Raw genomic sequence first — 22270 nt, forward strand, 5'->3', positions numbered from 1 at the left:
CTTGCCACCTCTTCCTTGGAAAGTGAAATCTTGAAGCAGGTGAGTCAGCATCAGGTCACTGAAGCTGCGATGTCACAGTGATTTCCCTGATATTGAGCCAGTGGGTTATGAAGATTTGCAAAACTCTATTCCATTTAGAGCCAATAAAAGTTTAACTGATGTTCAATGTTGGTTTAGAAAATTTAGGTCTTCTAAATCAAACTTTTCCAGGTCTAAAACCATTTTATGGTATTGACAAAACAATGTGCAGAAACCTGCTCATGAAGTTGTTAAAGTTGGTAATGGTTATATGAAGCCATGGACTGTCCTGAGCTCTCCTCTTTGTTAGCAGAGGTTCCCACTCTAGTGCTTGTTCCCTCAGAGATGTGGGGAGTGAGGCTTGCTGGGCTCACTGCTACTTGTCCATTCAGTGTTTTTCATACAGAGGAGCCATGGGGTAGAGCTGGAAAGTATTTAAAGTCATTTGACCTTTCCATTTATTAACAGGGTGTTGCAATTATTTGTGTAAGCTAATATACTTATAAACTGACTGTCATAAAGACAGACACCATAAGCAGAAGTTACACAATTAATTATGAAAAGATAATTAATTTGGAAACTTTACAAATTTTTGTTATACAGTAGTTATAACAATAGCCTTTACATTAAAAGTTAATAAGAGCTCTATGTATGTTAATTCCTTTATAAAACCTGATGGAATCAAGGTACTCTCCATCTTATTGCCTTACCTGAATCAGTCATGTTTAGTACTTTTTTTATAAACCCAAGTTTGATTTAAAAATTTCGAACTGATAAGCTCTTTTAAAAGGACTTCAAGAAACAATTTTCTGCACAAATCAAAGTCAAAAAGTTTTTCTTATGCATTTGCTTTAAGATTCAGCTCTTACTTTGGTACTCCTGTGACTGGCACTTCTGCATGGCAGTGGTTTTTATTCTTGAGGTCTGGTTTTGAAGGAGAGGAGATCAGGTAAAGGTTTTCTGGCATACTGCTCCCTTGATTGCCAGTCACTGAGTTCTTCAGAGCAATAAAGTTCCTGAGCCTAAGGCTAAACCTTGACCTCCCTGTGAATGAGGGACAGCTATGCAGAACAAGAGCTGCTCATTTGGCATGCTTTGAGTTTTTTGTTTTGTTTTGTTTTTCATTGCAGATTTATTTGGCAATGTATAGTAAATTTTGTAAACCTGCATCAAGTTTATGAATAAACAACCATTTTTAAACATGTAGAACATTTATTTTTAATGTTTTTGTTTCTTGAGATAAGAATTTAGAAATTATACATTTAACTAGGTATAAGCATAAGCAAAATCTATCTGCAAATTCTGAGGTCTCATTTACTTTTAAACTATTTTCTTACCATCTTTGTGATTTTTAAAAAATGATTTAGAAGTATGTTCCAAGCACAGTGTGGTGGCAAATCTCTCTAATCAGAGGACTCAGGAGACTGAAGCAGGAGGATCACCAAAGAGTTCAAGGCCAGGCTGAATAATATATAGCAAGACACTCTCAAAACAACAACAACAAAAAGAAGTGTTTTTCTTTGGTTTAATTTTTTTTGTGGGGGGTACCGTGGATCAAATTCTGTTTCTTGTGTTTGCAAGGCAGGCAGCAGAACTGCTGAGCTAAATCCCCAACCCAAATTTTAATAAATGTACAAATATCATATAGTTATATTTTGGGGATAATTATAAAGTTTTAGACTGCAATTGACGTACTTATTTTACTTTAGAGGAAACATTTATTCCCTCTTTTTTTTGTAAACTGATGAGTGTGTTTTGTGCACTTAAAAATGCATATCTTTTAGTTTTTAGGTAGAGTGTTTTATAAACACCAATTAAGTCACTGAAACTGCTGTGTCATTTGAAATTTAGTGAATCTGCTTCTGTTTGTTGTAATTATGCATGCAGGTGTCTATGGTCATAAATTTGTCTGTTTAATAATTTTTACTTTAAGTGCCTAATGTTTTATACACTCACCTAATTTAGTAATATGTCCAATTGATTTAATTAGATCCTGTTATGATTGTGAAAGTGTCCTACTATATCTTCTCTCCCAACAAGACAGATCTATTATACTTGCTGTTTGGATGGTGTGCATTTTTCATCTAGCCACTGCCCTTTAAAAGCCTCCTGGTCATCAAGTTTTGTTGCACAGAAAACAGTAAACTACATTTCTTAAAGGTTAGGACAGTATCAATCTATGTCTCTAGTGCATGTTTGTGTGAGGTTGTACTTTCTACATAGATTGTAGTCACTATAGTATTTTGTAACCAATTGCATATAAGAACTAAACTAGAATATACCTCTATTCTATAAAGTCATACATGAAAGAGTTCAGCAAAAGGGTAATTATATCATTTCAACATAAATGTTTTAGCTTTTGAAAATAGAAATACACTAGAATTCTGTTAATTTCATAATCAAAACTTTGAAAGCCAATAAATATACAAATAGCCACCAAATGACAATAACTAAAGGTTTTTTGACATTTTGGTGATATAAAAGCCATACTCAATCAGTAGAAACAATATTTTACTTTTTGAGTTTTTTTAGGTGACCAATATGCACAGCCCCTGGTACTTCTGTACTGGTGCTTCAGGGTGGTGGCTTCCAGCAGCCACTAAAGCACAAGATAATGACTGGATGCTCTATGATGTGTCTTGTTCCTAAGCCATAAAGTTCAGTACAGCAGGTGGATTGAATGCATTTTTGATTACCAATATTTTGAACTTATGATTTGTTTATATATAGATAATACCATGATAATTTGAAGGGTTATCTATATAAATATATATTTTTAGAATTTTGATTTCATCTACATTTTTATATAAATCATATAAAAGTGCTTTAGATGTTATGGAAAATGTTGTGTCAAAAATTGTCCTGACAACAAAAAGTTGAACTATACCAGTTAAGGGACAAAAATACATCAGTCTTTAACCTACTCCATTCCATCAATTATATATGAAAGGTAAATCCACTGCATTATATTCTTTTCACTCAATTTTTTTTCCTTTGAATTATATTTTAATTATACCAATGTTTTGATTTAAGCAGTCCTGTGACTTTTAGGAAGTTAAAGAAGGAGAAAGACATGTTCTGAATATTTTCTTATGTATAGAGTAATTTTCATTCTTTTCTCCTGTATATCCATGTTTCAATTACTTATCATGTGCATACTCTAGAAACCTTTGTTATATGTGTTTTATACATCTTTCATTTCTACATACTGGTACTTTATGCCTCCAGCTTCTATCTGTCTAAAAATATTATTCTCGTCTCATGCTAAAATTTTTTATAAAATATTTAAATTTATGAAAAATATATTAATTTTGCAAATATTATTTCCCATTTAAAATTGGTTTTGATTCATTTCTACTTTATTAATTTCATCTCCTGTAATGTATTATTGTTTTGTGTTTTCTTTCAGTTATTCAACAATCTCACTGAGATGAGCTGGCATCATTTGCTTTTTTTCTCTGTGCCTCATGCAGAGTTCATTTGAATTCATGTTTCAGATATTTTCTCAGGATTGACAACTAGGCCACTCTATTCCCTAAGTATTTACTCCATTTTCTACATGATGAGAACACATAATTCCTTGCATTTATATGTCAGGGAGAGTTGAAGAAAAGTTCTGAGCACAACTCTCCCCAGATGGCTATGGTCTAATGGAGAATAAAGTTAAGAGAGGGTGAAATGTTCCATTGCGTACTGCAAGGTTTTGTCCTCCCCTGTGGGACCTTGTCTCCTCTCTAAAGACACTGAAGTTAGAGGTCTGCTGAGAGATGAGCTAATGACAACTTATCCTTAAAATTATGTTGGCTAAGCTCAGTTGCACCAAATTGCTCCACACATCCCCATAGGTAAGTGGATCTGTATTTGAGGGGTGGAGGATTAGAGGGAAGCAGGGTTCTAGGCAGCCAGTGAGGTCTGTGAGTGAGAGTTTGGTGGACTTAGATGCACAGTCCAGCCTCAGGCACCATACAGCTCAGAGGATGGATCACTCTGCAGTACAATAGGAAATTCTTCTATTAGTTATTTAGTGCTTTTATTTACTGACTCACAAAACTAGTAGACATTTTCAGATGAAATACTAAATTAATTTCAAGAATTTTTTTATTTTTGCTTAATTAAGAGATTTTGATTTACTACATAGATGCATTCTTTTTTTTCTCATTGAGTATATTGGTACATTTTAGGTATACAGTACAGTCACATTCATCATTGGGATCTTGTACCTTTATATGACAGGTCTTGGTTCTCATTTTTTCCCCTTATCCCTTTTCTCCCTTCACCCCCTCCTCCCTTCCCTATTTATAGATACTTTATTTCCATTTTTTTATTTTCTCATTTTCCTTATTACCTTACCCTTTTCACTTCCCCTACACCTTTAGCCCTCTTCTTCCTATTTCACATTGTCAATTATATCATTAGGATCTTATGTACCATTATAGTTTTTCACACCAGAGAAACTATTTGGTATTTATACATGTGTGACTTATTTATTTCACTTAGCAGTGTATCCTCAATATGTATCCATTTTCCCATGAATGACTCTAATTTCTCATTCTTTATGGTTCAGTAATATTCCATTTTATAGAAAGACCACATCTTCTTTATCCAGTCTCCAACTGATGAGTTTCCAAGTTTTAGCTATTACAAACTGTGCTGCTATAAACACAGGTGCACATGTATCACTGTGATATGATTCTTTTGGAAAGATATACAGCAAAGTGATGGCTGGGTCAAATGGAGCCTCTAAACCTAGTAGCATTGTCTTGTCATTTTAGAATAAATATTTTGTTTGTTTTTAAACACTTTTGAAGAGAAACTTTCACTATGATTCTTTATTAAATATTCTCAGTTGTTCTGTTATCTTTTTTCATTAATTTCATTGTTACATTTTAGGTATTCAGTATGATGACATTCATTATTGGGAATTTGTGCCTTTACATGAATAATTTGGTTCTTATTTTTTCCCCATTCCCCTGCCCTCCCTTCAACCCCTCCACCCTGCTTACTTACAGACTTTTATCCCCATTTTTTCCTTTTCTTGTAATTATTCCTCTCTCTCTTCCTTCCTTTCCCTAAATAGAACACACATTTGTAGATACCAAATAGTTTCTCTGGTGTGAGAAACTGAAAGTGTAAATAAGAATCAAAATGTATTATCTTTATAAAGCACTTAAAACTGCTAAAGAGAAAATAACCCCTGTAGTTCAGTTTAACACATTTTAATTGTATAATATTTAATGATGTTCTTTATTCAAAGCATTTACATATCCAGAGAGCTTAGCTTCAATTCTATAAAACAGGTATTAGCATTTTATCATATTGGCTTTTCTTCTCCCATCATTTATTTCATAAACTTTAACTTAATGTTGTAAACACAACACAATGTGCTCTGTTAAGAAATATATCAGTGCACAGCAAAATGATGGTGGCAATGATATTAAAAATAAAGAAATAAAAGGGATGACAATAAAAATTTAATCTGCCTTCTAACAATATTCTAAGAATATAATATAATCTTCCAGAATTTGGTGAGGGGATGGTTAGGTTCCCATCATATTTCTCAATTCAGTTTCATTTTTAGACTGCTTGTAAAGCTTTAATTGATAGTGATATGCTAGAAACCACTTCTTGAGAGGAAATTTTAGAACAAAGTACTTTCAGCTGCCCAGATCTCTATAAGTTGGTATCAAATCCCCCTCCCAACACTGATTATTGAAGTTTTTTATTGTCATCAGATAAACATAAACTAGACTATTTTTTAGTAATCAGCAAAATGGATATGATTATAAATAAAAATGAAAATTAGGAACCACGCCTGCTCCCAACCCAGCCACCATCACTCAAGCACCAGGAAGATAGCCGTGCGGGTGCCCCTGAACCCCCATAAGCTCCCCCACACACTCTCAGACCTCCTGACTGTGCAAGTCTTTGGACCCACTCTGCAAAGACAGAGGAAACTATTTTTTAATAATCAGCAAAATGGATATGATTATAAATAAAAATGAAAATTAGGAACCATGCCTGCTCCCAACCCAGCCGCCATCACTCAAGCACCAGGAAGGTAGCTGCGCGGGTGCCCCTGAACCCTCATAAGCCCCCCCCACACTCTCAGACCTCCTGACTGTGCAAGTCTTTGGACCCACTCTGCAAAGACAGAGGTGGTCATCAAGGGTATTTTTCTGAGTTCCCAACTTTGAGCATCTTTAAAGAAAGGGCGTTGGAAACCTGTAATAGAACATTGCAGAGTTCAACCATTCAGAAGGATGGGGAACTCAATCTAGGCCTTGCAGCACGAGGTCAGTCAGCGTCATGGGGTTCAGCAATCAGCTAACTGAGATCAGGGGTCTTACATCCTCACTCTATCTGAGCCATTAAATGGTAAATATACTATATTGAAAAGTTTGTTCACTGCGGGCGTTGGAAACCTGTAATAGAACATTGCAGAGTTCAACCATTCAGAAGGATGGGGAACTCAATCTAGGCCTTGCAGCACGAGGTCAGTCAGCGTCATGGGGTTCAGCAATCAGCTAACTGAGATCAGGGGTCTTACATCCTCACTCTATCTGAGCCATTAAATGGTAAATATACTATATTGAAAAGTTTGTTCACTGCAGACATGTTCTGTGGACTAGAGTGCAACTATATCAGGAAGATTTGGGTGATAATCCAGAGATTAGACCAAGGACAGTCTGACAACAAAAATTAAAATGAGAAAACACTTAAGCAAGACACAAGGACAGACTTCCAGTTCACCAATGGCAAACAATACAACAAAGGAGGATGAAAAGTCTGATAGTGAACCACCAGGACACCCTGAACTCAAAGCACAGGAAGTAACAAAACTAATCATTCAGGCTCTAGAAAAATTCAAAACAGAAATAATTTCCCAGATAACCATAGAGCTGGTGAGCAAAATGAAAGTCATGATTCGAGACTCTAGAACAGAAACTGACAAAAAACTAGATGAGCTCAGGACCATGATAGAAGCCATGAAGGCCCAGCATAAGAAAGAAATGGAAACCTGGAATGCCAAACATAGGAAAGAAATGGGATCCATGAAACAGATTCAAACAGGCATACAGGAGATTAAAAACTCTATTGAAAGTGTATGCAACAGAATAAAAGAATGAGAAGATAGAATCTCAGATATAGAAGATAGGATTGCAGACAGTGACTGTAAAAGAGAGCTCCCTTAAAAACAGTAAGGGATCATGAGAAATTGATCCAACAATTCCTAGATGATACAAAGAATAACATGAGACTGATAGGAATCCATAAAGTAGCAGGAGAAAATGCAAATGACTTAAAAAAGCTGTTCACAGAATTAATGACAGCAAACTTCCCAAATAGAGGGGAAGAATTTGACATACAGTTAAGTGAGGCATATAGGACACCAACTAGCCACAATAAAAAAAAAATCTACACCTAGACATATAATAATCAAGATCCTAGAAACCCAACAGAAGGACAAAATACTACAAGCAGTAAGAGAAAAGAAACAAATCACATGCAAAGGAAAGCCCATCAGAATCACAGCAGACTTTTCAACACAAACCCCCAGGTCAAAGACAGCCTGGAGTAACATATTTCAAGTCCTAAAAGAAAACAACCTCCAACCTAGAGATACAACTCTCTTTCAAAATGGATGGGGAAATAAGATACTTCCATGACAAATAACACCTGAGAAATTTCATGCATGCCAAACCAGCTCTATAAGGAATTCTAAACAATATCCTAGAAAAAGACAATGAAGGCAACAACACCATCAAGCCCAACAGGGCAAATCAAATAGGCAAGCCAAGAAACTAAAAGGAGAGGGCAAAAATTAAAAAGAGTCAACAAAAGGGCAATAACATGACAATAATAAGTCAGTACATATCAGTTATAACCATGAATGTCAATGGCATCAACTCACCAATCAAGAGAAATAGACTGGCAAAATGGATTAAGAAGCAAAATCCAACAATATGTTGTGTACAAGAAACACACCTAGTGCAAAAAGAATCCCATAGATTGAAAGTGAAAGGACAGGAAACAGTTCTCCATGCAACAGAAGTGCAAAAATAAGCAGGGGTACCTATCTTATTTGCAGACAAAGTAAATTTCAAACCAAAAGTGATTAAGAAAGACAAAGAAGGCCACTAAATCCTTGTAAAGGGAACAATTCAAGAGGAAGAGATGACAATCATAAATATATGCACCAAATATTAATGCCCACAACTATATAAAACAAATATTAAGAAACATGAAAAACCAAATAAGCACTAATACAATTGTAGTGGGGGATCTAAATACCCCACTATCACAAATGGACAGATCATCTAGGCAAAAAATCAACAATGAAATACTAGAACTGAATCAAGCTTTTGAACATGTGGACTTAATAGATGTCTATAGAGTGTTCCACTCCACAAAATCCGAATATACACTCTTTTCAGCTGCACATGGGTCATTCTCCAAGAAGACCACATACTAGCTCATAGAACAAGTTTGAATAAATGCAAAGGAATCAAAGTTATTCCCTGTATATTATCAGATCATAGTGTAATCAAGCTGGAGATCAATAGCACAAGAAACTGCAGAAACTTCACAAACACATGGAAATTGAACAACACTCTCTTGAATGATCAATGGATCACAGAGGAAATCAAAGTAGAAATAAGAGAGTTTTTACAAATCAATTAAAATGCCAATACAACATACAGGAATCTATGTGACACAGTGAAAGCAGTTCTATATGGAAAATTCATAGCAGTTAATGCCCACACTAGGAAAACAGAAAGCTCAAATAAACAACCTAATGATGAATCTTAGACTCCTAGAAAAAGCAGAGCAAGAAAAACTGAAAATTCATAAAAGAGAGGAAGTTACAAAGATGACAGCAGAAATCAATGCAATGGAAACTGAGAAAATGATATAAAAAACCAATGAATTGAAGAGTTGGTTTTTTGAAAGAATAAACAAAATTGATAAACCCTTAGCTAACTTTATCAAAAAAAGGAAAGAAAAGGCTCAGATCCATGCAATTAGGGAAAAAAAGGTGAAGTCACAACAGATCAAACAGAAATCCTGAGCTTCATCAATACCTACTTGAGAACCTGTACTCTAATAAAATGAAAAACACATAAATAATGCAGTTTTCTAGATACTTATGAATTACCAAAGTTGAATGAAGAAGATCAAAAAATTTTCAACATTAATCCACTTGGATTAAACAGAATTTATACCCCAATTATAATCAGTGAAATTGAAAATGTAATTAAAATTTATGAACAAAGAAAAGCCCAGGTCCTGATGGATTCACTGCTGAATTTTACAAGACATTTAGAGAACTACTAACACTACTCTGAACTTTTCAATGAAATTGAAAGTGAAGCAATACTTCCAAATTCTTCAGGGAAGCAAGTATTACTTTGATTCCCAAACCAGGGAAAGACCCAACTGAAAAAGAGAACTACAGTGCAATTTCCTTAATGAATATATATTCAAAATTCCTTAATAAGATACTAGCAAACAGAATACAGGATGGCTTCATCAAGAAGATCATACATCCTGTCCAAGTCAGATTTATTCCATGAATGCAAGGATGTTTCAAAATATGAAAGTCAATAAATGTAATACACTATATTAACATGGTCAAGGACAAAAACCATATGATCCTTTCAACAGATGCAGAAAAAGCATTTGACAAAATTCAACACCCACTCATGTTTAAAAACCCTGCAAAAAATTGGAATAGATGATCTATATCTCAAATTAATAAAGGCTATCTATGAAAACCCAACAGCCAAAATCATATTAAATGCCCCAAAACAGAAAACCTTCACATTTAAAATCAGGAAGAAGACAAGGATGGCCACTGCCACCTCTCCTCTTCTATATAGTTCCTGAAGCATTAGCCACAGCAATTAAACAAGAGAAAGAAATTAAAGCAATAAAGATAGGAAAGGAAGAAGTTAAACTGTCATTGTTTGCTGACCATATGATACTCTATATTGAAGACCCAAAAAGTTCCACCAAAAGATTTCTAGAATTAATTGACACTTTCTGCAGGTAGCTGGATGCAAGGTCAACTCTCAAAAATCCATAGCTTTCTAGTACACAAATAACAGATTCACTGAGAGAGAAATTAGGGAAACAATTCCTTTCACAATACCATCCAAAAAATGAAATATCTAGGAATCAATCTAACAAAAGATGCAAAAGACCTCTACACTGAAAACTATAACACTCTGGCAAAGCAAATCAAAGAGGATATAAGAAAAGGGAAAGATATCCCCTACTTCTGGGTAGGAAGAATCAACATAGCGAAAATGGCCATACTACCAAAACTGCTATACAGATTCAATGTAATGCTGATTGAAATTCCAACACTATATTTCACAGAACTAGAAAAAAATAATCCAAAAATTCATTTGGAATCAGAAGAGACCTAGAATAGCACAAGCCATCCTAGGCAACAGACAATGGCAGCAGTTATAACAATTCCCAATTTGAAACTATACTACAAAGCCACTGTGATAAAAACACCATGGTACTGGCAAAGAAACATACCTGAGGATCAATGGAATAGATTGGAAGACACAAAAACAACTCCAGATGTACTCAGCTACCTCATCTTTGCCAAAGGAGCTGACTATCCCCACTCAAGGAAAGATAGCCTCTTTAATAAATGGTGTTGGAAAAAGTGGATCTCAACCTGCCAAAGATTAAAACTAGACCCTTATTTTTCTCCATACACTAAACTAAAATCCAAGTGGATTAAAGATCTAAATATTAAAAAAGAGTCACTAAATTTGCTGGAAGATAAGTTAGGCAGAACTCTTGAAGACATTGGCATAGGAAAAGACTTTATGAAGAAATGCTCAGTAGCATGGGAACTAGCACAAAAAATCAACAACTGAAATGTCCTCTTATTAAAAAGCTTCTGCACTGCAAAGAAACCATGAACAGAACTAAAGGACAACCCACAATGTGGGAAAAATTTTTTACCAGCTGCTCCTCAGATAAAGGACTATTATGTAGAATATATAAACAACTCAAAAAAATCAGCCACCCCCCAATACAAAGACCTGATTCAAAATTGGGCAACTGAAATGAACAGACATTTCTCAGACAAAGAAGTAAAAGCATCAAGTAAATATATGAAAAAATGTTCCACATCACTGGTCACTCGAGAGTTGCAGAGGAGAACAACAGAGATTCCACCTCACCCCAGAAAGGATGACTGCTGGGTATCTTTCCAATAGAATTAAAAGAGTCATACCACAGCGATATATGCACACCAATGTTAATAGTGGCACAGTTTGTAATAGCTAAAACTTGGAAACAGCCCATTTGCCCCTCAGTTGGAGACTGGATAAAGAAGATGTGGTCTTTCTATAAAATGGAATACTACTCAGCCATAAAAAATGAGAAATTAGATTCATTCATAGGAAAATGGATACTTATTGAGGATATATTCCTAAGTGAAATAAATAAGTCACACAAGTGTAAATACCAAATAGTTTCTCTGGTGTGAAAAACTATAATGGTACATAAGATCCTAATGATATAATTGACAATGTGAAATAGGAAGAAAAAAGCTAAAGGTATAGGAGAAGTGGGAAAGGTAGGGGAAAGGAAATAAGGGAAAGAAAAAATATGAGAAAATGAAAACATGGAAATAAAGTGCTTGTAAATGGGGAGGGGAGGGGGGTGAAGGGAGGGTAGGGATAAGGGGAAAAAATGAGAACCAAGCCCTGTCATGTAAAGGTACAAGATCCCAATAATGAATGTAACCATACTGTATACCTAAAATGTACCAATAAACTCAATTAAGAAATGGGCATCTGAATTGAACAGATATTTCTCAGAAAAAGAAGCAAAAGCAGCAAATAAACATTTGAAAACATATTCCACATCACTGGTCATTCGAGAGATGCAAATGAAAACAACACTGAGATTCCACTTCACCCCAGAAAGAATGGCTGCTATCAAGAAATCACACAATAACAAATGCTGGCTGTGGTGTGGGGAAAAAGGAACCCTTCTCCATTGTTGGTGGGAGTGCAGACTGGTGCAACCACTATGGAAATCAATATGGAGATACCTTAAAACTACTAGGATTATAAGTTCCATGCAATACAGTTATTCCCCTGCTGGGTATGTTCCCAAAAGAATTAAAAGAATCATACCACAGTTATATATGCTGAACCATGTTTATAGTGGCACAGTTTGTAATAGCTAAAACTTCGAAAGGGCCCAATTGCCCATCAACTGGATACTGGATAAAGATATGGTTTACTTTTTATAAAATGGAGTACTACTCAGTCATAAAGCATGAGAAACTCAAGACATTTATAGCTAAGTGGATGCACATTGAGGCCATACTCTCAAATGAAATTAATTTTACACACGTGCAAATACCATATAGTTTCTCTGGTGTGATAAACTAAAAGTGTAAATAAGGATCAGAATGTATAACTGATATTGTGTAAAAGGAACAAAATATCTAAAGGTGTAGGGGAAGTGGGAGTGGTAAGGGAAAGCTAAGAAGGGAAAAGAAAATAATAAGAGAAAAGGAAAAAAAAAATGGAAACAAAGTCTTTGTAAAAGGGAAGGGTGGAGAGGGTGAAGGGAGGCCAGAGGATGGGGGAAATAGTAAGAACCAAGACACATCATATAAAGGTACAAGATCCCAATGATGAATGTAACTGTATTATATGCCCTAAAATGTAGCAGTAAAAATATATAAATAAAATAGTATCATTAAATACACAGATATTCTCCAATTCACACGATTTCAGTAAAGGTTTTTCAACATTATTGTGATGTTAAAGCAATATTCATTCAGGAGAAATCATACTTTAAATTCAGACTTTTCCCAGGCTACCAATATGCACAGCCCATTGTATTGTGTACTGATGCTGGGAAGTGTGGTGACCCACAGCTCTCAGCAGCTACCAGAGCATGAGAGAAAAACGCTTGATTCTCTGCCTGTCTTGTTTCTAAGGTATGAAGTTCAAAATGACGCATTAAATGCAGTTTTGATTTCCAATATTTTGAACTTGTGATTGGTTTACCTATATACAATACATGATAATTGTTTCATTAAGTTTATTGGTACTTTTGAGAAATGTTGGGTACCTAGAAGTGACCAATAGTGAGAGATGACTTTGCCTTTCTCACATGCCATCCTATTCGCATTGCAGTTTTTTATAGCAATTTTTTAAATTAGTGGAATTTCTTTACAAATATATTCACAGCCCTAGCCCACTGCTTTGAGCATGATGGATCTCACTTCCTAAGCAGTTTTTTTTAACCGTTATTTATAGCCAAGGAGAATGCTGAATACAGTGGTGTGAAGTTCACATATACAGTAAAGTAATAAGAGGTGAAGTTGCCTCCTGACTTACACATATCATTCCTTGTCATGTGCTGGAGATAAAGCATTTCATCCCTGAACAATGAAGAATATGCTCATATTGCAGTTGAGAAAAAGGAAAAAATAAGAGCCAATATATACCATGTAAAGACGCAAATTCCCAATGATGAATGTCATCATATTTTATACCTAAAATATACAAAACCTTTAATGAATTTTTTAAAAATTAAAAAAGGCCTTTCCTGCCTTCCATTCTATACTCTGTAATTAATCTTTCCACAAGTCCAGAGGCAACCAGACTTGAACAGGTTTCCTACAAAGTCCTCCCCTCCTCCCATTGATTGCATTTCTCTCCTGATACTGGCTCAAGTGTACAGATGAGCATTCTTCACTAGTTGTGGCCCTTTTATGATAACATGTATGAGAGGATTGTCCATAGTCTCAGAAACTGCAGAAATATCACCGTGTTTCCAGTGAATCATTTCTATTTCTAGATCATGATATTGATGGGAATGCATTACATTTCTCCTGAGGGAAGCTTCTCTGGATGTTCTCTGATTCTTTGCCAGAGTGACTGTCAAAAAGAATACAAAGGGCCAGGGATTTAGCTCAGCAGTTCAGTGGCCCACCTTGCAAGTGCAAGGACCCGAGTTCAATCCCCAGTACAAAAAAAAGAAAAAAAAAAAAAGAATACACAGATTCCCTTTTAGTATCTTTCCTCCACACATGTTTAGTTTATCCCTATGTTGCCCAAACACATTTTTCTCCCTCTTTCCCAATGTAGCTTTCTGAGTGTTTGCTACTTCAAGCCTTTCTTCTGTGTTACATTTCTTTGGTTCATTCATTGATTTACCAACCTGCCATCTCTCCAAGGGAAGCTTGTTTCCTCCAGTGTTAGAGCAGATTTCTGTCCTTGATACATTAGGCCAGCCAAGTGCCTTCACAGCATCGTCACTGTTAAGAGCTGTGTCATAGGAAAAGCTCCTACATCACCCTGTTGATACCAATAGTTCCTGTCTGGTTCCCTGATATTCTTAACTGTGCTGTGCTAGGCAAGCATGAGCTGCATGAGGCATAGCTTGGAGGAGACAAACTAGGGGATTATTTTTACATTACTTTATGAGATATTCATATTCTCCTGAATGTATTACCTTATAAAGTAATATATCCCTACAGATATATCTATAAACTATTGTTTTCAGCACTTACAACATGATACAAAGATATTTGGAGTATATGTCTACCTAACACAGCTTTATGTAGTTCATAAACCTTGGATACAGCTGGAAGATTCATCCCCTTTTTTGTCATCTCTCCATGGGGCTAAATAAGTGGCTCATCTTCATTCATCTTCACTTTTCTTGATTAGTGTTCAAGGAAGTTCAATAAAAAAGATATACCAATCTCAGGCAATGCCCCACTAATTACAAGGTACCTTGTATGTTATGTTAACCTGTGGCATATGCACACACATGGCATACTGTAGTCATTTTCTTTATGACCACGCTTTCCTACATAGTCTTTCAACAATGAACTTCTGTCCTGTCAGTTATTAGAAGATTTGAACATTTTCCTTGATCACTTTTAGAGTGTTACGTATTATTTAAGATTTAAATTCATGAAGCAGCATTACACTACAGTCTGAATTTCATAGTCACATAAAAAGATTTAAAATTTATATTTTAATTTGTTTCATCTAAATATTTTAATATATAAGTGATGCTGTATAACATTATTCATTTTAATATTATTTTTATATATTTTCAAAATTGTTCCATTAAATTTATTGATACATTTTAGGTATACAGTACAGTTACATTCATCATTGGGATCTTGTACCTTTACATGATGTACATTAGGTTTTTTTTTCCACCATTATGTGAAATAGGTAAATAGGTGCATGTTTTAAGTGCATGAAATATAATATCTTTTGCTAAGCTGCATTTTATGACATTATGTAATTGAAAAATCTCACAGACAACCAAATAATCACATTAAAATACTTATTTTTCCTGAACACATAAGGTGATGCCTTAATTTGCTGAATTTGTGAATGCAGACATAAGGACAAGTAAGGCAATGAATTAGACTTGAAATCTAAAGAATAGAAAAAATATAAAAACATATTAAAATATGACAGCTTTATTACAGAAATATTATGGGAGCCCAGCACAGCAACCCATAATACACCTATGATGTATAAGAGAAGGGACAGTAAACAGAGCCATGAGGAATCCATGAGAGTACTGGCAAAGGAGACTACCAAAGAGGAAAAAGGACACATTGGGATGAAGCCACATAATTTGGTGAATCATAATGTTGGCTGACATTAATTAAAGAGGTAACATTGTGATAATTTTCTGTGCTTTTCTTCTCAGATATCTATGATATAAGTCTTCCTACATGAACATGAATAAAAACAGCAAAGTTTTCAAGTTTACTGACATATAGTACCTGTTTTTCTTTGAAGTCAGCATTGGGATCACAGCCAACATGGTCCTGTTTCTCTTTTATGTCCTCATGTTCCTTCTGGAGGACAGGCCAAAGCCCATTGATTTGACCATTGGCCACTTGGCTCTCATTCACATTGTGATGCTGCTGACTGTCACTTTCATAGCTATAGACATTTTTGGTTTTCAGGATTTAGGGGATGACATCAAATGCAAATTTGTTATCCACTTGTACAGGCTAATGAGAGGTCTGTCCATCTGTACCACCTGCCTGCTGAGTGTCCTCCAGGCTATCACCCTCAGCTCCGGAAGCTCCTATCTGGCAAAGTTCAAACAGAAATCTATGCATCAGAGCCTGTGTTGCTTTCTCTTTTTATGGGTTATCAATATGCTCATCAGTGGTCATTTTTTAATCTCCACAATTGCCACGCCTAATGTGACTTCCTATAACCTTATGTTTGTCAATCAGTCCTGCTCCCTTGGCCCAATAGTTACTCACTTAAGTATGTAAATGTCTCCTTGATGACTCTCCAGGAAATTTCTGTTATATCACTAATGGGGCTCTCAAGTGTGTACTTGGGGATTCTTTTGTACAGGCACAAAAGGCAAGCCCAGCATCTTCACAGAAGATGTGGTTTTTTATGCAATGGAATACTAGTCTGCCATAAATAAGGATAAGCTTGAGGCATGTCTGGCTAAATGGATACATCTTTAGGCCATACTCTTAAGTAGAATAAATTGGACACACATTGTTTCTCTGGTGTGAAAAATCAAAAGTGAAATAAGGACCAAAATGTATAATAGATATTAGAAAATTGGGAAGAAAATGTTCAAAGGAGAAGGGGAGCAAGGGAGGGAGGAGAGGCAAAGGAAAAAGGGACAAGAAGAAAAAAGAATAAAAGGAAACAAAGTTTTTGTAAATAAAGAAGGGAAGAGGGGTAAAAGGAAGGAGGAAATGAAAAGAAAAGAAGCAAGATTTATCATGTATAGATACAAATTCCTTATGATGAATGTTATCATTATGTATATCTAAAATATACTAATAAAAGTTTTGCTGTTTAAAAATGTGCTGCCCAAAAGGCATTCAAATGTATGCAAGATAATTAATAGTTACTTGCTCTGAAAGGACAGGCTACTTAATTTTCATCATCTGATTAGGTGAGCAGCATGTAAGTGGTGCAAATTGAGGGTTAACATTAAGTAGGAACTTTAAGGAGAGATGAGTTAATGTGACAAGTGACAATGAAGGCAGCAAAGCCAATATTTCAACATGGATATGGTGGCAACACAAGTCTTCCTTCAAACCTGGTTTTATTCCAAATTTAATATATGTGTGATTCAAATATCTAGTAGTATACTCAAGAGCATAGGAGAGGGAAATAAAAATTTATCTCAAAAAAATTCCCTGGAATTTAATCCAGGGAATTGTGTGTGTGTGTGTGTGTGTGTGTGTGTGTGTGTGTATATATGTGTGTGTGTGTGTTCCTTAAATTCCTTAAGGGTTCCTTAAATTTGTGTATGTGTACACTCCACCACAAGTCTCAATATTAACCAAGATACACATGAGCCAGGCCTACATAAACATAGGTGAGTGTGAACAAACACACACATAAGATTTAAGAGAAATGACAGTCTAGGGCCAGGGATTTAGCTCAGTGGTCCCACCACCTGCCTTGCAAGTGCAGAGATCTGAGTTCGATCCTGGTACCAAAAACAAACAAAAAAACAAAAAACACTGACAGTCTGAACCTAACAGTGGAGAATGCCTTCTAAAACAAAACATACTCCTTTGAGCATTATAGTACAACTAAGAACACAGTAGAATAAAAACTGAGGTATAAATTTAAAACACAATATACACAACCAGGAAATGAGATCAATTCTAAAAAATAAACACAATCAGTAAATGCCAAACACAAGATAATACAGATACTTAAAGTACCTAGTCAAAGAAATTATACACATATGCCCCATAAAATAAAGAAAAAAAACACCAAAAAGAATAAAAGATAGAATTTCTCTGTAGAAAGACAGACATTATAAAAACTAGATAAAAATTTTAGACCTAAAAACTATAGTACCTTAATGAACATTTCTGGATAGGCTCAATAACAAATTGAAATAATGGAGAAAAGTCAGGATATTTGACAATAAATCAACAAACAGAGAAATGAAGTTGAAAGAAATACAGCTTCCAAGACCTACCAAACAATAACAAAATTTCTAAAGTAATTTAACTCACATTATAATGTGACAGAAGACATTTTAGTAATACCACTTCTAATCTGAGTATGGGATATATTTTCATTTATTTATGTATTTTTCAACTTCTTTCACCAGGCTTTATAGTTTTTTGGATACCGATCTTTCTATTCTCTGACTAAATTATTCTTAAGTATTTTATTTTTTTGGATACTATTGCAAAAAGGATTGTTGTTTTGGTCTAAGATATCCTACAGAAGTCTCACATGTCAAGAAGTAGAGCATTTGTAAAGTGATTGGATCATGGGGTCACTATGGAGGGGTGCATGCTTTGTAGCCACTATAATAAAAATGTGTTATGTTTTACTAAGTTGCTTAAAGAATAAGTTATTTTCATCACAAAAGACTTCTTTCTTTCTTCTTCTACAATGATAGCAGTTACAGCCTGATTTACTTATAAGCACAAAAATCCAACGTGATACTGACTTATTCTCCTTTCACATGGGAGATCTCACACAGGGCTAGTGTGACCACTCTAGTCATCAGGGATCTAAACTTCTGTCTGTTCACTTCATCAGTTTGCTATGGCATGTCTTCAGCATCTTTCATTGTCTAAAATGGTTCCTGAGACTCCCACCATCACATTTGCATTCTACATAGTCAGAAGGAGAAAGTTCTCACTTCTCAGATGACCTGAAAATCAAAAGAAATTTTTTTAAAAAAACAAATCCTCAGTGCACAGAAATTTAGCAATGTGCATTTCCTGGGTAAAATTCAGCTCTCACTCTTTGGAGCTCCCATACCCACCTTGCTATTCATCTGCCAATTGGGTGAATGGACTGATGGGTTTTTCCTTTCTCTAGCTGCAGCTACTGTTAGTCACACCCAGATTCCATTATGATAAAATACATGTTTTCATAACATAAGAGTGGTGTGGGTGTATTTTACCCCCTGTGACACTCAAGTAAATATACATAAAACTTGTTAGATGGAGCAATAAGTGGGTAAAATTCCCAGTTTGACAGTTTTGCACATGTGTAGACACCTTGCCATTCATCACACCAAGTGAGTAAACACAAAGATTGCTTCCTGTATCCCCCAGGCCAAGCTACTGAGATGCATAGCTGTCTACTATTATACGAAAGTACAAATTTTTAGTAGAAAAGTATGAAATGGGTTGTTGTATCCCAATGTTATGCCCTTTTAATGTATTTTCAACTATTAAATGGTGTGAAAGCAACATACATTCAGTAAAAACCACACTATTGAATTTTGATTTTTTCCTAGACATTAATTTGAAAAACAATACCTGATACTCTCTAGTGAGCCACAGCAGGAGTAATGAGTAGTAGAATGCATAGCTGTACTATTATACGAAAGTACAAATTTTTAGTAGAAAAGTATGAAATGGGTTGTTGTATCCCAATGTTATGCCCTTTTAATGTATTTTCAACTATTAAATGGTGTGAAAGCAACATACATTCAGTAAAAACCCCACTATTGAATTTTGATTTTTTCCTAGACATTAATTTGAAAAACAATACCTGATACTCTCTAGTGAGCCACAGCAGGAGTAATGAGTAGTAGTAAGCCAAAGCTCCCAGTCAGCCATACTATCATAGCAGTGAACAACTGATTCTCTAAAGTATACTCTGTCCCTCAGTCATGAAGTTCACTAGGTCAGGCATATTAAATGACTTTTTGATTTAAAATATTTTCATTATATCATGTAATGTCATGATGATATCGTTTAACAATTTCTCAAATATCTAGTACAGGTAAGTTCTGATATAATCCATATATAATCCATATCAACAAAAGCTCTGTGATGTTATTGATAAATTTTAAATGTTAAAAATTCTCCTGACAGCTAGAAGCTGGAGTTTTACCACTCAAGAGATTAACATATGTATCCTTAACCCATTCCATGATAGATTAATATATGTAAAATATAAAAACTTGGCATTACATTCTTTTCACCCTATCTTTGCTACATAACCTATAATTTAATCTAACTATTAAAAAAGAAACAATCAGCTAGAAAACACAATAAGTAGAACACTTGAAGCTGTAGGTGCAGGCAAAGGCTTTATGAAAAAAACCCAATCACATAGTACATATAACAAAGATTCAACAAATGGGATCTCATCTTGTTACAAACCTTTTGCACAACAAAATAAAACAACCAGAGAGTGAAGAGACAACCCACAGAGTGTGAAAAAATTTTGCCACCTGTCCCTCAGACAAAGGACTACTATCTAGAATCTATAAAGAATTAGCCCACCCAAATTTAAAGACCTAACCCAAAAATGGGTATCTGAAATACATATACACTTCTAAGATGAAGAAGTACAAACAGCAAATAAATATAAGAAAATATCTTCGACATCACAGGCTTTTCAAGATATACAAATTCAAACAGTGCTTCAATTCCATCTCACCCCAGAAAGAAATGCTATCATCAGGAAATCAATCAATAAGAAATACTGGCAAGTTTGTGGAAAAAAAGAAATGCTTTTCCACTGTTGGAGGGCGTGTAAATTGGTACAACCATTATGGAAGTCAGTATAGAACTTCCTCAAAAAAATAAAAATAGAGGGCCTATTTGACCCAGCTATTTCTCTTCTGGGTATCTTCCTAAGTCAATTAAAAGCATCGCACCCCAGCGATAGGTGCACATCGATGGTTATAGTAGCCACAATTTGTAATAGCCAAATCATGGTAACAGTCTAGGTGCACATCAGTGGATGAATAGATAAAAGTGTGGATTTATATACAGTGGAGCACTACTCTGCCATAAAGAAGGATAAATTTGAGACATTTCCAGGTATAAGAATGCGCTTGAGACCATAATTTTATAGGAAATAATTCAGACACATATGTTTAAATATTGCATTGATTCTCTTGTATGAGAAACCAAAAGGATACATAAGGACCAACATGTATGATAGATATTGGGAAGTAGGAAGAAAATGTTCAAATGGGAAGGGGAAAAGGAAGGGAAGAGGGGGAAAGGAAGAATGGAAAAGGAAAAGACAGAATAAAAAAAAGTGGCAACAGAGTTTTTATAAGTGCAGATGAGAGGAGGGTTTGAAGGGTGTGAAGGGAAATGTGGAAAAAAGAATTAAGATGTATCATCTACAGCTACAAATTCCCAATGATGAATGTGATCGACATGTATGATATATATGTACTAAAAAAACAAGTTTAAAAAAAATAACAGATATTATTGATCATAACTGTGAAGTCCAAGAAGAAGGTGCCCAAATAGTCTATGTCTATCCCAGGCTGACTTCCTGGTTAATGGACTGCCAGGTTCTCACTGTATCCTTCACATTATCTTTCTTAGTGGGCTTTGACAGCCAGATCTCTGTCTTCTTTTCTTATGTTTCCATTGATCCCATCATGGAGTCACCAAACTTCTGACCTTATCTAAATCTAATTACCCCCCCACCTTCAAGCACCAGTACCTGGGAGGCTAAAACTTCAACATCTGAATAGGTGCCAGACACAAATAGTCCTTCAAATGTAGACCATCTATTTTTAATCTTTTTGTTTCTTGAAATAAAAATTTAGAAATTATACATTTAACTATGTATAGACATAAACTGCACCTGTCTACAGATTCTGAGATTTCATTTACTTTTAAACTATTTTCTAACTGCCTTTGTGATTTTTTTTTCTTTAAAAAAATGTTATTTAGTATGTTCCTAGCCCATTGTGGTGGTACATTCCTCTAATGCCAGCACTTAGAAGGTTGAGGCAGGATGATCACTAGGGAGTACAAGGCCAGATTGAGCTACATAATGAGTTCAAGGCCACCCTGAACTATTTAGCAAGGCCCTGTCTCAAAAAAAAAGAAGTGTTTTTCTTATGGTTTAAATTTTGATAAATATCCAAATATCATACAGTTATGTTTTCAGGATAATTATAAATAGTTTTAGAATGTAATTTGTATTCTTATTTTAATTTGGGAAAACTTTTATTGCCCAGTGTATTACAAAAGTGGTCAGAGTATTTGTGCACTAAAAAAAAATAAAATAAACAAATGCATATTTTCACTTTTTCAGTGGAATGTTATATAAACAATTTTGCTTTTTTCTTTCATCTCTTTATTTTAATTACCAGTGCTAATGTCTATGACTCTGTAAATTTGTCTATTCCTTTGGTGTTGTTATTTTCACCTTAAGTATTTAATGTTTTATATATTCAGCACATTTACTAATATATCCCCTGT

At 34.9% G+C, this 22270-nt stretch overlaps 1 pseudogene; it reads left to right on the plus strand.

The window, feature by feature from the left end:
- Nucleotides 1-15790: 15790 nt before the first annotated feature.
- LOC104856978 lies at nt 15791-21459 on the plus strand (annotated as a pseudogene).
- Nucleotides 21460-22270: the final 811 nt, after the last annotated feature.

Source organism: Fukomys damarensis, unplaced genomic scaffold (assembly GCF_012274545.1).
Source record: "Fukomys damarensis isolate Sample0158 unplaced genomic scaffold, DMR_v1.0_HiC HiC_scaffold_16, whole genome shotgun sequence".
NCBI lineage: Eukaryota > Metazoa > Chordata > Mammalia > Rodentia > Bathyergidae > Fukomys > Fukomys damarensis.